At 33.4% G+C, this 11,687-nt stretch overlaps 1 protein-coding gene across 3 annotated transcripts in view; it reads right to left on the bottom strand.

Annotated features, from left to right (window-relative positions):
• Positions 1–11,687, bottom strand: part of LOC118195824 (protein Wnt-5b-like) — a 995,694-nt gene that overhangs the window by 307,608 nt on the left and 676,399 nt on the right. For all 3 annotated transcript variants that reach the window (XM_085819314.1, XM_085819315.1, XM_085819316.1), the window contains one exon: positions 5,982–6,054. The gene's annotated coding sequence lies outside the window, so the exon portion shown is untranslated. The remainder of the gene's footprint in view (positions 1–5,981; positions 6,055–11,687) is intronic.

Here is an 11,687-nt window from a genome sequence, read left to right as displayed (position 1 = left end):
TCTGCATATATTGTAATTTATTTTAATTTTGGAGATGTTTTCTTGCCCAAAATATAAAATACCTGGGATCCAAAGTTCACATCTGATCAAAATGTAAACAAAATGCACTGAAACATTGTTACAATGTGGAAATAAATCCATACAAAAGTAAACTTACACTGCAAACCGAAGAAGTCTGATATTCTGGGACAAGAATATTTTTGCTAATGTTTAAACAGTTTTAAAAAATTCGTATTAGGTGAAACTACATAAAAGTCTAAAAAAAGTCGCTTCATATTATCATAGCGGCACAGACCCAATGGCAAGAAACTCGCTGCCTTGTTTAAAAACATCTGTATGATATTCATCATAATTACGTCACCGTGGCATGATAAATAAATGGGTCTTGATCCTCGAAGCTTCGTCGAACAGCCAATACAACTCGAGGCCTAAAATGTTTCGAAACCTATGGGCTATACTACACGTTACTCTCTCAGTTCAGTGTGTGTGTATGTGTGTATTTAATTATGGCAAAGCACACGAGGGCTATCTGCCTAAGGGGAGGGATGCCTTTCGTGGAGGACTTTCTAAGGGAAACTGGCTCGTATATACGTTACACATGGGGAAAACTACGAAAACGCCCATGCAGCCAGCCCGTTCGCGGGATTCGAACCTCAGACCGAACTACCAGTGTTCAGCGTCTTTACCGCTCGGCCGCTGGTGGGCTCTCTCTCAGTTCAGACTTATATCTTTTGCATGTTTTCTGAAATATATCGCTTTTTGCTAATTGAAATATTACACAGGATGTTTATAAATGAATGGTGTGGTTTTAAAAATTAAAAATAATAATAATAATTTTTTTTTAATCTGAAAGATTTCAGATTTTAAATTGCGTCCAAAGGAGCGTTTTTTAAACATTTTGTGTGTTATCTTTATTTATTCAATATCATGTTCTTCGCACAAAAATCATAAAATTCAGTTCAAGAGCAATATCGCAAAATAAGAAATTTGAGAGAAATTTTTCTTTTTCAATATAGCAATTCAAGTTAAAAAATAACAAATCAGATTCTTTCGTGTCTTCAACAAATAATCAACAAGCGTAGAATATTTACAACAGGAAAATTCATTTCTATGATTTTAATTATTTAGCAATTCCTTCGAACAAGAATTCCCCATGAATTTAGAAAAACAAATACTATTTGGAAAAAAATGTTAGAGAGGGAAAAAGAATGTATTTTAATTTTGCAAACTTAATTCACTTAATAAAGTAAAGTTTTTCCTAGTAAAGTAAAATATTTCCTTCTCTCTCATTACGTGATTTTTATAAAGACTTTTGTTGTCATTTTTTGTAAAGAAAATTTTCTTCAGCATACGTTAAAAAATTATCATTCTATTCTTGACATTTTTTAATGCACAGAAAGCCTCAACAGCATATTTAAGTAGAGCTGATACAATAAAAATTTGAATCCATTAAACGTTTTTAAATATCACCAATAGATGGCGACACTAAGCAAAAAAAGGAGCATGAGCTTCAGTGTAACACAAAAGAATTGCGGTTTGGTCTTTCAACAGAAGATAATTTAAACAACTTTGATTATCGTTTAAAAGAAAAATAGTTAACTAATTTAATTTAAAAAATTTTGCCTGCTCCAGAAATTTCTCGTTTTGTGTAGGAAAAAGTAGAGAACTGTGTATCTAATTATAACTAAATTATGAGGTCATTTTTATGATTAAATATCCGTAGAGCTTATACTGATATTGTACGAAATACGATTCTCTTGAATCAGGGGCATTATCAGAAAACAAAACAAAACAAAAAAAGACTTTTAGACCAATGGTTTCTAAGGTGTGGATACAGAGAATATCTTTGGCGGTGTAGAAAACAATTTTTAATTTCATAATTTCTTATTCTGTAATGTTATGCACCTACCTTTATGAATTAATTTATAATTATTATGAATTTATATTTATTATGAACTAATTTATAATTATTGTGAATTAATTTATATTTATTATGAACTAATTTATAATTATTATGAATTAATTTATTATTTCTTCCTTATTGCATTAATTTCGCCTAGGAATTTCCCTTTTTGCCATTTGCCACTTAGGTTTTTATTTTATTAATTTTTATTTTAATGAGACTCTTTGTATGGACTGCGAGATATCGCAATCAGCGCATATCCTGAATTTTCACACAGAACATGAAGTGTTTCAAATAATTTTTCTTAAAATTATATTCATGAATTGAAATTATTCGAATATATATATTGCATTATATATATTTGAAAGTTGGCTGTAGTATTGGCATATTAATATTGATAAATACTAAATAGCTTATTTTTTTTTAATTACACAACATGCAAATTTAAAATTAACTAGCTTTTATTCCCACTTCGAAATCTCAGTCAGATTTCAAAACAATTTTATCGGTAAACGTCTTATATTTTGAATTATATTTGCCTTGCTTTGCACATATACCGAGGAAGTTTAAACACTTTCAGAACGAATTTCATAAAGAATTTTTTTTAAAAACTTCCTGACCCCTCCAATATTTCGCTGTGTAACCTCATTTGGGATTGTGATTCACAGTTTAAATTAAATGCTGCTTTTGTCTTATTTTCCAGGAAGCATTTCAAGAACTTTTTATGCCCTCAAACCATGCCTTATAACCATGGTAATAACTGCTGTAGAGAAAAAGACCTGCCAGAATTCAGCAACTTCTTAGGTGCAGTGATGATGGCACACGTAACTATCATAAATGAGGGGAGTGTCGATACATCCTTGATGTGCCTGTTTCAAGGTACAGACTACAGAGGATTTTCCCACATTTTTAGAGCGAATTCAGGACCGTTTAATTAATGTTTAAAATGCAAACAGTATTCTCATAAATATTCGATCTTATAGCCTTTTTTCTCTAGAACAAATCTGAATCAAGATTTACAAAATAGAAAGATTTATCATAAAATTTTCATAGGTATTTATTCCCATTGCTTTTGCATTACTTTCCAAAGTACATCAGTCATGGTAGGTTTGCGCTTAGAAAAAGTTTTTTTCAAAAGACCAGAGGCAACATAGTCCGTAGGTTAAACATGCAGGCCTTCACAGGAGTAAGTTGAAAAATTTATCTGTGCAATACCTGTTTCAGTCTTCATTTTTTCAAGGAATGCAGTGGTACTTTTCGAAGTATGACTTGTTTGGTCTTGATAAACTTGAATTCATTCAGTAAATATCGGAGGTAAAACTTCCTCTTGATATTGCATTGAGTTGATATTAATACTATTTTCCACTCTTCTTATTTTTTAAATTTCTGTTGTAAGAGACTCCTGCGAGAATCGTAAAAAACCTTACTCAAATTTTCCTTGTATTGCTAAAATCTGGTTTATACATATTTTTGTCTGTTCGCTTTCGATAATAAATAGATCTTTTTTTGTTGCAGCCCATAAATAAACCTCATGGTTCATAAAGGGTCACACCGTATCCCCACTTATCTTCTACTAAATAATTTTCATGCAGTATTCTACAAATTGTTCGATGTTGAGGCAAAAGTTGGTAAACATTATGTTTTATAGCTTTTTTTTAAGTTGTAGTCTGGGTTAATTAATTTATTTATTGTTGTCAAAAACGTATTTAAGGACTTTGCAAATGTATTATGCATTGGCGAATTTTCGCTTCTTACCAATGATTTAACTTTAGAAACATTAGAAAAAGTAGGTACCATTTTCCGGGTATCCGTTTTTAGTCCTCAATCAATGTAGATGTAATGATTGGTGGTTTTTCTCTTTCCGATTAATAATTTGCTTATTTTGTGCTTAGAAATTTTAATAAAATGCATTTCACGAATTATGGAAGGGGAATATTTCTCTTAATAAAGCCCTAAAACGTATCCTTTAATCCTAAGCTTTCTTATGTGCAATACTTTGAAAGGAGAATAAATTTAAAAGTAGCAGACGATATTTCTAGTTTCAAATAATAAACTGTTGCCAGAAGTTTTTATTCCGAAATCTTCATTTTTTTTAAATCTTTACCGAAATTGTTCTACAAATGTGCAAACACCCTCCTTATAATATAGGTCGACGCGATAGCATTAATCCGAATACGCAAATGAAGGAAAATAATGAAATATATGTTTTTTTTAACGTTAAACTGAAAATCCTTTTATACAATTCTGCAATGCTCCCAATATCTTCATATTTATTTGCGGTTTTTTAGAAAACACATATAACCTACTATATTGAATCTAAGATATTATTGTGAGATTGCTAACTTGCTTTCTCTAAAATTCTCTTGTTATAATAGCCATAGGTAAACCATTAAAAAGAAATATATTAGAACGATTTTTACGCGGATATTCTCTCCTTCTGCAATGTTAAGAAGACCGAAACAGCAATGGACAAGTGAAGAGTGGGAACCACTCTGTAAGTTAATAGCCTAAAGGCCAGCTCTGGTATATGAGAGAGCCGCCCTTCAGTATATTGACTGACACAATGACTCCCGCTCTTCAGTTGTCGATTACTGCTTCGATCTTCTTAACTGGCTCTCAAGTAATGACAAAGATATTGTAAGTACTTCAGTGAATTTCTGCCCGATGTGGAGTTCATGATAATGAGGGCACCTATTTCTTGGCTAAGAAGAAAGCTTCTGTCCTCCAAATATCACAACCTGATATTCCCTACAAATCCATTAAATCAGTTGTTAGAGAAGCCTTCAGAGACTCCTTTTTTCAAGAACTTGCAGAAAGATAGAAATAAATTATAAAGATATTCTTGAAGTACCCGAATGCCCTAGAAAAAAATATGTTGCATTGTTCTGTCTTATATCTGGTCACGACTCCCTTCGTAAGCACCTTCAACGCATCAATGTCGCTGTGGCACTTTAGGCGGTGGTATAAATGTCATAGAGGCATAGTCATAAGGCATAAAATGCTGAAGATCCGTTCTCACCTGCCAGAGAGGGTCTAAGCCGTAGCCAATTACAGAAGCTAAATTTGCGCATGCGTATGTGTTTGCGCACGTATCTACAGCTTTCCCGCTCTGTTTTCCTGTTCAACAGTTTGGTCAACTCTTGTAACAAGTCGGCATAGAGTTGAAAAACTTCTAATTTTATGCCAAAACCTCTAAACCAGTTTTTGGTGACGTTGCAAGGTATAGTTACCTAGCAATGAAGCTCGAATTAAATCAGGTGTGCCATTTATACCACCATCTGAACGAAGCCTGACTCTCTTTGTCCCTTATGCAATCTTAAGGAAGACATGGACTTGCCACATTTCCGCAAATGCCCTTCCTCGTATTTCGATTTGGGAGCGTTACTGGATAGCGAGGAATGGCCTGAGTTTATAGATACAGTGATATCAATTTTCTTGCCTTTGTTTTGTATTTTATTTTATGTTCAGTTGTCTTGCTACGTGCATTTGAAATTTAAAAAACTCTCTCCCTGTTTCTTTGGGTTTTGCATAAGAGCAAGCGGTCGCTTTAAACCAGATTTTCGGAAGAATATAGAAGCAATATAGCTATACAATCAAATTTTGTGGCAAAGTAATTCATACCTATCTGATAAGAATCTCCTAAAGCGCACTAAACGCTGCTCCGTTCATATATACATTTTCGAAACTTATTAGTTTCATATAATCTAAATAGTTTTAGAAGTAATTCATGTTCTTGATTTTACAAATTAATTTTCTATAAGCCTCACACTGAAGTAAATGCTAAGTATAAAAATGCATGCAGTGCAAAGCACAAGCGATATTTGATCAGTTTTAAGCACTCAAAGACGTTATCAGCAACATTGCTAGCATATTATTGATGAGTGATGAATTTCGGCATGTTTGAACATGCGTATCGTAATAACATTACCTAATTAACCAAAACATTTCTGAATCTGTTAACTGGAATTTATGTGCTTGTCTAGAAAACATCCTGGCAATGGTTCACTTTTATAATTATTATAAATTATTATTATCATAATTATTATCACTTTTATAAAATTATTATAAATGAACTTACTTGAGGTTATTGTTCGCAGGAAATAAATCTTTGTTTTCTAAAGCCCCGGTAAGAATTGTGAGGGGGGTGGGATCTATAAATCAGAGAAAAAAAATGTCATTAAATAAACAAAAATCTACTTTTATCCGTACAGCTTCTGAAAACTGTATAAAATTCTGTTACATGTAAACACAGTGAAATTTAAATTTATAATTCACTCAAATGTTGTAAACACAAAAATCGCAATCGCAGTTCTTTCTTTCTTTCCACTTTTTGATAATTAATATATTAAATAATATGACGTATTTAATGAATCAAATTTGCATATTTCTACTAAGAATAAGAGCAGAAATATTTTCTGAGTAACGTTTTAGTTACTATAACGCTACGACAGATGGCAGCACTATTAGACATAATTTCTAGGAATATGAACTCGAATTTTTTAGAAAGAGAGAACGAATTTTTTTAGCTTTTTTCAATACATTGTTGCATGTGAAATTCAGACAAATATTAATCCTTATTTGTAAAAAAAATATTAAATAACCAGGTTAAAAAAATAGCTTTTCTATTTTCTGCTGTTCAAGTTTGAATGCTATCTTATGCTAAAATTTCTGCCTTCTGATTAACGTAGGGAGATGGAAACACCGTAAATACAGGCAGCACATTAACATAATACTCTAAATTTGAATCTTAAATTGAAATTTCCTTTCTAGAGTTGCACATGACATTCACACAACATTGCGAAACGTTTTATATCTCAGTGACTGGCTATTTGAAATGTATCGACCAAAAAAAAAAAAAAAAAAAAAAAATGTTTATAATAAGAGGATTTAGTTTCCTGGCAAAATAAAGTGGGCTGCCCCTTGATGGAAATATCTGTTGTCTGTAATCCTCGTGCTCAAGCGATCTAGTAAAATAAACGCACAGCTACGTCTTGAATAATTAAATCTTTTTTAAAATATTATTATTGTTAAATAAATGCACACTTGCGTCAGTATGTGATGAAGTGTTTTCGATGAAATGATCGTCAAATTTTATACCATTTGATTTTGCCATACTGGACAGCTCGTTTTATATATAAGATTTAAAGTATAAGTTTTGCATCTTGAGTTCCTGAAGACTCATTCTTAAAATTATAGACTTATGTAACTGCATACCATAAAAGTGTCTCCAAATGTTTAACTGAAATCTGGGTACTAAGGATAGACTGCAATTTCTTTATGATTCTAGAAGTTTAAGTTTTTTAACTTCTTAAAGATTCAGATTTTAGTTTGAAGTTTTTATGATGCAATTTTTTTCTTTCAAACCCATGCTTATTAGAAATTAAAAATCCCTTCGTTTTGAATATTTTATTATCAAGAATTCTTTGTTGTGTTACTCATATTAAAGACGTGAAAAGAAATAAATTTCAGGGACACTTTGAGGAAAAATCGAGTTACTTAAATCATGTACCATGAATTTAGGTTTCTTTATTGCTTTAATGCTTAAAAAATTCATTATTCTTTATAAAATCAAAATTTATTGAAACATGTTTGAATTATAAGGTGTAATGGTTTGAACTGGGGAATGGGATTGCTAGCCGAAACAGTCTCGCTGAAAGCTCTGTCTCAGTTACACACACTGGCCAATGAATTAGAAACCTTTGAGATCTTCATTTGAATGCGTGCTAGGCAGGAAGTATGCAAATTATTCTTATGACGTGGGTTACACGTGGTTAGATTGCTAGTATAAGAAGGTGTAAGAGTTCTTTTCACGATGAATGAAGTAAACTGGGAAAAACAACAGATATTTCACCATTTGAAAAAGGATTTATTATTGGTGCCCGTTGAGCAAAGGCCTCGATTTCGAAGACAGCATATACTGGGTTCTCAAAAGCAGCCATATCAAAGGTTTTCAAAAGTTGGAATCAGAAGCCTCAGTCCTTCTCTAGATGACGTTATTGCGGTTCGAGCACAGTTTTCGAAGAGAGAGATCGGCGTCGTCTTATACGGCAGAATTATACGGCAGCACAGGGACTCTAATGTGCTTTAACTGACACAAATCGTCAACCAAGGCTCTTCCCAATACATTTCAGCTCAAACTGTGCTCAGAGAATGACAGAGGATAGGAATGCATAGTCGAGTACCTGGGAGAAAAACCACTCATTTCTGCCATGACATGGAAGAAAGTGGTGTCGAGAAAGAAGACACTACACATCTGAGAATTAGAAACGGGTAATGTGGTCGGATAAATCACGCTACACCTTATTTTGCACTGATGGAAGACGTCGAATTTGGCGAGAACCCCATGAAGCCATGAATCCATCTTGCCTTACTTGTATTGTGCAAGGGTCTGGTGGGAGTATTATGATATGGGGCATGTACTGCTGGCATAGAATTTATCCCCTGCTGTTCTTTGAGGGTATACAAAGAGCCATGAGATACCTAGATATACTGGCAGATCCAGTGCAAGCTGCAATTTTGCATTTTTATCCTGATGGCGACGGATACTTCATGGACGATAATGCAACTATACATCGTGCCAGAAGTGCTCAAAATTGGTTCGCTGAACATCAGTCTGATTTTCAACACCTTCCCTAGCCACTGCATAGCCCGGATCATAATCCCATAAAAAATGTGTGGGATATGGCTGAAAGACACATCCGACAGCACTCTCCTCTTCCATCTAATTTACAAGATCTAAAAAGCTGCATAACCAATGCATGGTAATCTTTGGACGTAAATGCACTGCAGAAGTATGTAGCCTCGATGCCCAAAGGAATCACAGCAGTTATCCGTGCAACAGCTGGTTCAATAAAATATTGATCTTGGATTTCTAATTCATCGGCCAGTGAGTGTATGTACATTGTATTTTGCGACTGAGGCGAAAATGTTAACTTGCAGCTCTGCTCCGCGTAGGTGTTCGCCAAAATGCTGGTTTTCGAGTAAGTCAACCAATCAAATACCCCGAAAGCCAAGACTTCACCGATAACTTGTTGGTCTGACAGCGGTTTTAGAATTTCATTTAACAAAAAAATTCCGTATCGATGCAATCGGCTTTCAAGCACAAATTTAATGTGAACTCACTAAGAAACAAGTCAGTTTTGAGGTAGTATTGGAAGGGGATGCATCTGTGATCAAAGAAAGAGACTTTTAGGCCAACCACCAGTCTTAAATCCAGTTGTTAATCGCATTAGACAAACCTTTTTATGAAGCCCGAAGAAGTGAACAAGCAGAACTAACCCAGAGTTGTTGCAAATCTCAGAAAGCACGATTACTTAAATGTTACACAACTGCTTGCACATCCATTTATATAAGTTACAACTCAAGTAGAAGTTCAAAATGAGCGACAGAACAAAGAAAGCTTAATTTTGCAATGATCTCCAGCAAGTCATGGACAATGAAGACAGTCTGCTTTCATTTTAACGATGAGACAGTTTTAGAGATGACACCATGAGACCATTTTAATGATGAGCCGTTTTTATCATGATTTCTGTAATGAGATCATTTAAAGATCAGATCGTTTTAGTGAATGATATAATATAATTTTCATGATATAATTTTCATGATGAGCCATTTTAGTTCTAAGGTAGTTTTAGTGATAAGATTATTTAATGTTTAGATCATTTTAGTAATGAAATTACTAAGTGATTTCATCATTTCAGTGGTGAGCCTATTTTAGAGATGACACCATGAGACCATTTAATCAAGAGGTCATTTTAGTGATGAGATTACTTAATGATCATTTGAATAATGAAATTATTTAAAGATCAGATCACTTCAGTGATAAGACCATTTTTGAGATGAGACCATTTTAAAGATGACACCATTTTGACCCATACCATATGACCCATACCATTTTGATGATGAGACATTTTAGTCATGAGGTCATTTCAGTGATGAGATTTTTTAATGATTAGATCATTTTAGTTATGAGACCATTTTCGAGATGACACCATAAGATCATTTTAATGATGAGCCATTTTAGTGATGAGGTCATTTTAGTGATGAAATTATTTTAATGATGAGATCATTTTAGTTATTAGTTCGTTTTAATGATGAGGTGATTTTCCATGTAAATGGGAATGTGAAGAGGCAAAATGTGCGGATATTGGGCAGTGAGAATCCACATGCCACACTAGAAGTTGAACATGATTGTCTGAAGTATAACGTGTTTTATACCATATCAGGAGGGAAAGTGTAGGATCCGCTTATTTCCGATGATGGCACAGTTACAGTTAATATTTAGAAAAAAGTGAGATATCTATCAAGTCACTGGGCATTCGAACTTTCTTTAAAAAGGCTTCATGCATTGGCAATCGTGATGACTCTGAAGCAAAAACTTTTCAAGTAAAATCAAGCAGTAAATGGATGCGTTTATTAATACGTTTGGCTTATTAAATATGTTTTCAAAATGAATGTATTGAGTTTTTCCCCATCAAAACGTTTAATAATGCGGGGAAAGAAATAATTTTATGACATTGCACAATTTTAGTCCGATAATCCCAGAATATTTCTAGACTTTTGTTCTATACATACTCATCGACAAAGTGGCCTGCGTTCTTTCCTGGTCACCATGAAGTAAAGGAAGCGAACGTGTTCACTTATCTATTCAGGTTAGGAAATCCGACTTCGATTACAGCAAGGAGATAAAAACTTAGTGGACTTTCTCGTCCACTAAGTTCCGTCGATAAAAACTTAGTGGACCTAAGGTGGCGACCTTGGGCTCTGTTCAGACGGTAGTATAAATGTCATAGAGGTATAGTCAAAAGGCATAAAATGCGGGAGTTCCGTTCCCACCTGCTAGACAAAGTCTAAGCTGCAGCCAATTAGAAAAGGTAAATTTGCGCATGCCTGGATATGCCTACAGCATTCCCACTCTGTTTTCCTGCTCAACAGATTTCGCGCGTTCGCTCTGATTGTTTGATTTTTTAACCAAGTCGGTATAGAGTTGAAAACTTCGAAATTTATGCCAAAATCCCTAAACCAAGGTCTAGTTACCTAGCAACGAAGTTCAGCTTAAACCAGGTATGACATTTTTACCACTGCCTGAGCGGAGCCTTAAGTAACTAATTCACCTAAGGATCTTGTTAACCATTATGATATCAGCAAGTAGTTAATCGACAGGCAGTGATAACAGCGATCACTATTCTAAAAGCGGGACTGATAATTTCCGTTTCTAGTTCGAACTGGGGAAAAGGGAAGAGTTAATTTTTTTTAATTTAATTTTTTTGAAAAAAAGAAAGAATAAAAATTGTTTAGAAGGAAAGAAAAGCGCCTGAAAAGATTAGCGCGAATTTCTTAAGAAAGAAAATTTTTCACGAGTTATGGGAGAGAATTTAACGAATTATGGGAGAGAATTTAACTTTATCGAAATAGGAATTTATTTGATATTTTGCGAAATAAATTTCTTACGTTGGAAAATCTTTCAAAAGAAAACGTGTTATGCAAGAAAATTTTATCAAAACAGAAGACTATTTGTAATTTGGGGAAAAAACTTCTTGAGCAGGAAAATCTTTAAAAAAATTAAATTAGCTTTATCAAATTAGGAAATTAGTTGGAAAACCGTAAAATAAATTTCTTAAGCAGGAAAACTTCTTAAAACGGTTTTTCTATATTAAAATAAAGAGGCGAAAGTATTTGACGAAATATTATAACATTTGCAAAAAAATCATAAATGATACATCATTAGAGAATTTATATCCTCTATAGTTGGAGAGGATATAAATTAATAGCAATATATAAATTA

This window comes from Stegodyphus dumicola, chromosome 6 (assembly GCF_044657685.1).
Source record: "Stegodyphus dumicola isolate Sdum_Otavi_A_Nest chromosome 6, ASM4465768v1".
NCBI lineage: Eukaryota > Metazoa > Arthropoda > Arachnida > Araneae > Eresidae > Stegodyphus > Stegodyphus dumicola.
This window is presented reverse-complemented; position numbering and strand designations above follow the sequence as displayed.